This window comes from Sander vitreus, unplaced genomic scaffold, assembly GCF_031162955.1.
Source record: "Sander vitreus isolate 19-12246 unplaced genomic scaffold, sanVit1 ctg542_0, whole genome shotgun sequence".
Taxonomy (NCBI): domain Eukaryota; kingdom Metazoa; phylum Chordata; class Actinopteri; order Perciformes; family Percidae; genus Sander; species Sander vitreus.
This window is the reverse complement of record NW_027595641.1, coordinates 23,687-29,610: the sequence shown is the minus strand read 5'-3', so window position 1 is coordinate 29,610 and position 5,924 is coordinate 23,687.

The following is a 5,924-nucleotide window of genomic DNA, read 5'->3' as shown; positions in this document are numbered from 1 at the left end:
AAGTACTCAACTGAAGCATACATTCATGTACAAGCTCATATATTAATTTAATTCATTGTGATCTGCCATGCCTTAACTACATGTTTGTTAAAGAAATAGAAGCTGCCTTTACAATTACAGTGAGCATAGTGTGACAGTCTGTTGGTTGTTTGTAATGCACAGTGGAAAAAGGTACTAAAAAGTCCCATTAACACTCAACTTCAACATGGAAGAACAGACATGAACATTTCACCCTTGTTGAAGTTGGGCTTTAATAGATTCTGCCAAACTGTTAAAAATATAATTTCCCTTAGTGGTGAAATGAACTCCATCGTGCAAAAAAAGCCCAGGAGTGCCAAACCTGATTTGAGGGTGTTTAACAAAGCTGCCACTTAAACAATGAACATATGTAGCCATAATGCTGTTCACACACCTGCGAGTGTGGTCGATCTTCCCGGGACTGTTAACAGCCCTCCACCTGCATCTCTGGGTGATGCCAGAGATGATGACTTCATGCCTGGATACTGCAGGTGGAGGTGCTGCAGGTCCTCCTTCATTCCTGTAACGAGGTTGACGCCCTTGACATCTGCCAGGTCATTCCCACCACAGTGAAGAAGGAGGAGGACATGCAGGGGCTGCTCTTCCTTAGGGACTGGGAAAAGAAAGGGACCGCAGACCGCCCCAGCCGAACCAATAGATGTAGACGTCTTCAATGCCAAGGCTGTTCCCCATGGTCTTTGCCTCTCTCTCGGCCCCACGCCGACGTAGCTGTCTCCAGTGATCCAGACTGCTGCTGAATGGAAAAACACATTGTAATAGTGAGAAAATTATCATATTTTAGGCTATAGAGAAAAAGGACAACAGCACTCTTAATTACACACAGTTATATGGAAATGCATTATTACCTTGGCTTAGTTGTACAAAACAAATCTGCTATAAGTTTAATGTTGTACAATAAATAGCAAAAGAAAAGTAACTATTACTAATTATTACTTACTTCTGGGGCATTGGGTGCAGATGTCATCGTGGCTCTCTGGCTCTCTGCACTCCTCACTATTTCTGAAAGAAAGAGAAAGAGTCATCAATTTCCATTTGAGCCCCTCATAGTTAAATATACAGTCAGGTCCATAAATATTGGGACATCGACACAATTCTAATCTTTTTGGCTCTATACACCACCACAATGGAGTTGAAATGAAACGAACAAGATGTGCTTTAACTGCAGACTTTCAGCTTTAATTTGAGGGTATTTACATCCAAATCAGGTGAACGGTGTAGGAATTACAACAGTTTGTATATGTGCCTCCCACTTTTTAAGGGACCAAAGTAATGGGACAACTGGCTGCTCATCTGTTCCATGGCCAGGTGTGTGTTATTCCCTCATTATCCCATTTACAAGGAGCAGATAAAAGGTCCAGAGTTCATTTCAAGTGTGCTATTTACATTTGGAATCTGTTGCTGTCAACTCTCAATATGAGATCCAAAGAGCTGTCACTATCAGTGAAGCAAGCCATCATTAGGCTGAAAAATCTAAACAAACCCATCAGAGAGATAGCAAAAACATTAGGTGTGGCCAAATCAACTGTTGGGAACATTCTTAAAAAAGAAAGAACGCACCGGTGAGCTCAGCAACACCAAAAGACCCGGAAGACCACGGAAAACAACTGTGGTGGATGACCGAAGAATACTTTCCCTGGTGAAGAAAAACACCCTTCACAACAGTTGGCCAGATCAAGAACACTCTCCAGGAGGTAGGTGTAGTGTGTCAAAGTCAACAATCAAGAGAAGACTTCACCAGAGTGAATACAGAGGGTTCACTACAAGATGTAAACCATTGGTGAGCTCTCAAAAACAGGAAGGCCAGATTAGAGTTTGCCAAACAACATCTAAAAAAGCCTTCACATTTCTGGAACAACATCCTATGGACAGATGAGACAAAGATCAACTTGTACCAGAGTGATGGGAAGAGAAGAGTATGGAGAAGGAAAGGAACTGCTCATGATCCAAAGCATACCACCTCATCAGTGAAGTATGGTGGTGGTAGTGTCATGGCGTGGGCATGTATGGCTGCCAATGGAACTGCTTCTCTTGTATTTATTGATGATGTGACTGCTGACAAAAGCAGCAGGATGAATTCTGAAGTGTTTCGGGCAATATTATCTGCTCATATTCAGCCAAATGCTTCAGAACTCATTGGACGGCGCTCACAGTGCAGATGGACAATGACCCGAAGCATACTGCGAAAGCAACCAAAGAGTCTTTTTAAGGGAAAGAAGTGGAATGTTATGCAATGGCCAAGTCAATCACCTGACCTGAATCTGATTGAGCATGCATTTCACTTGCTGAAGACAAAACTGAAGGGAAAAATGCCCCAAGAACAAGCAGGAACTGAAGACAGTTGCAGTAGAGGCCTGGCAGAGCATCACCAGGGATGAAACCCAGCGTCTGGTGATGTCTATGCCTTCCAGACTTCAGGCTGAATTGAATGCAAAGGATTTGCAACCAAGTATTAAAAAAGTGAAAGTTTGATTTATGATTGTTAATCTAAAAAGTGGGAGGCACATATACAAACTGTTGTAATTCCTACACAGTGGGGGTCGGAGCTAGACCCTCAGCACAGTGGGGGGCGGAGCTAGACCCTCAGTACAGTGGGGCGGCGGAGCTAGACTCTCAGTACAGTGGGGGCGGAGCTAGACCCTCAGTACAGTGGGGGCGGAGCTAGACCCTCAGCACAGTGGGGGCGGAGCTTCATCATGGGGCCCTCTGCTACCAAGACATTTTAAAATTTAAACGGTTAAATAAAAACGGTCAATTATCTGATGAATGCACGTTATAATGTGTCAGTTGTTGAGCCACTAAGCCTATATGTCAAAGAAAAGACAAAGAAAAGACAAAGAAAAGACAAAGAAAAGACAAAGAAAAGACAAAGAAAAGACAAGTTTGTATTGAAGAACAAACAAACAAACAAAACAGTTGGCCAGTCCAGTTAAAATGTTTCAGCACCACGGACAGAGACAGCTGAGGGACAGAGACAGCTGACGGACAGAGACAGCTGAGGGACAGAGACAGCTGACGGGACAGAGACAGCTGACGGACAGAGACAGCTGAGGGACAGAGACAGCTGACGGACAGAGACAGCTGATGGACAGAGACAGCTGATGGACAGAGACAGCTGACGGACAGAGACAGCTGAGGGACAGAGACAGCTGATGGACAGAGACAGCTGAGGGAAAGAGACAGCTGATGGACAGAGACAGCTGAGGGACAGAGACAGCTGATGGACAGCGATGGTGCTGAACAGGCCAAGAGAGCTCAATCAGTGCGACACTATATAATGACACGGCACTATTTTATATATTGAACACAACGTTTGTTTACGACTCCATAGGGAGGCTACAGGTGCTACATGAAAACTGGGATGGAAACTTTGAGTAAAACTGATTTATAACATTCTCAGTAACGACGTTTTTTTTTTTACCATTTTGTTGTCTGCTTAACAATCCTCCAGAACAAATACATCTAACAAAACTATATACATATCATGGTCCCTCATTACATCTTCATCCTCCTCTCCTCCATGTCTGTCCCGCTCCACACTCAGCCAGCTGAGATTGACAGCCTGGCCTCATCCATGCACCAACGCCAGAATGTCTTAATGAGCCGCAGACGGCTGAAACTGATGGGAGGGGTTTATAAGTCCTGTGGAGAATGGTCAGGTGTGGTGGGCTCTGTCCATGTCGTTGGTACGAGGAATGGCCGGACGACATCGGTGGTGAGATCCATGTTTAACTCAGAATACAATGCACCAAAAGAGCAAAACTCCTCCCCTGCGTCTTCTGGCTCGGGCATGTCTTCTGAGTAGAAACGGGCCAGCTCAAGCATTTCCTCCTCATCATCAGGGTGCTCAAACCGCTTTGGGCAGAGTACTGCAAACAGTTTGGCCATTTTTTTTGAAGTCTGAAACTGCCCCGCAAAAACATCCAGAATGTAAAAATGAATTTCCCGCTTTGAAGCGGCGTCTGCTGTCCTCGATCTGGTCGTCCTCTGCGTCCTCGTCAAAAGGCCTTTTTCTCTTGCGAACCCTCTGCTCCTTCCGTCTCTTTCTCTGACTTCTTGCTGTGTTCTCCGTGCTGTCAGAGGCCTCCTCTGTGCCTAGCTCTCTGATCTGAGCCACAGTACTGTTGACATCCAGAGACTCTTTTTGAAGGTAATTCGACAGGATGTATGTCCTCTTCAACAAATCGTTCCAAAACACCAACATGAACATGAATACAAATGTGCTGAGTTCTGACAGCAGGCCGTCAGCTACAGAGGCCGCCTTGGGTGTGCTGCTGTGGTGGTGTTGGGTACGGCTCAGGGCTTTGAGAATTGCTGGGGGGCTCTGTATCACCGCTTCTGTGGCCGGCTTCCTGGAGCCCCACCGTGTGTCAGAAAGGCTTTTCAGTATAACAACGGTTCTTTCCAGTTGCATGATTTTCCTCCAGTATTTTAAATCTCGGAAGGCTTGAAGTTAAAAAAACAGTACAAGGTCTCAAGTGTACTGAAAAAAAACTTTAGCGCTACACAAACAACCCGCAGCATCCATAAGAATCAGATTGAGGTTGTGTGTGCAGCAGTGGACATAAAATGCCTTGTCTGAGCAATTTAGCCTGACCCTGGCTTGCAGCCCCGTTAACTGTCCTGACATCGTTCTGGCACCGTCGTATGCTTGTCCCCTCAGAGCATTTACATTAAGACCAAGCTCCTTTGTCAGCGAATTATGCAGAAGATCATAAAAGGACGCCGCACTGCCATCAGGTAACTCCTCAAATGTAATAAAGTGCTCAATGCTGCTGCCTGTTTTGGTGACATATCTGAGAAAACTGATCCTCGTTATATCTATGGAGGAATCTACAATAACTGAGAACAGCTTTATCTCACACACACACACACACACACACACACACACACACACACACACACACACACACACACACACACACACACACACACACACACACACACACACACACACACACACACCCACGAGACACACACACACACACACACACACACACACACACACACACACACACACACACACAGAGACACACACACACACATACACACACACACACACACACACACACACACACACACACACACACACACACACACACACACACACACACACAGACACCCAGACACACATACACACACACACACACACACACACACACACACACACACACACAGACACACACACACAGACACACACACACACAGAGACACACACACACACACACACACACACACACACACAGAGACACACACACACACACACACACAGAGACACACACACACACACACACACAAAGAGACAACAATAACAATAATAATAATAATAATAATAATAATAATAATAATAACAATAATATGACAACAGTTGACGGTTTGTTTTTCGACCTTTGTCACTGTTTACGTTAAGTTTCTGCCACGTGTTTTGACATTTTGGGAGTTTTCCAACGTTTTTATCGGTTTTATTTTATAACCGTTATGAGGCTTTTTCAGCATTTTTTTTTCAGGCTTTTTGAAGTTATTTTTTAACGTTTTCAAAAGTTTACCAACTGAGCCGCTTCATATGAGAGAATGTATTATTATATAATATAATATATTATTATGGACTAAGTTAATCAGCAGAACCAGAGTATGTGTATGGAGCCTATAAGAAACTATGTCTCAATGTCTTATTGTTTATAATAGTAGCCGATCACCGTGACGTATAAATAAAATGATATCAAATTCATTTGAAAAGTCCCCAGTGAAACTGGGTATTAGTACTTTTACTGCAGTAAAGTATCCGACTACTCCCCCTCTCCCCTCCCTTCCACTGTGTGATGAAATGTAACACCTGCTGTGATTGGCGGACTCCTTCTCGTCACCGTTGTTTACGTTGACGTAGCTCC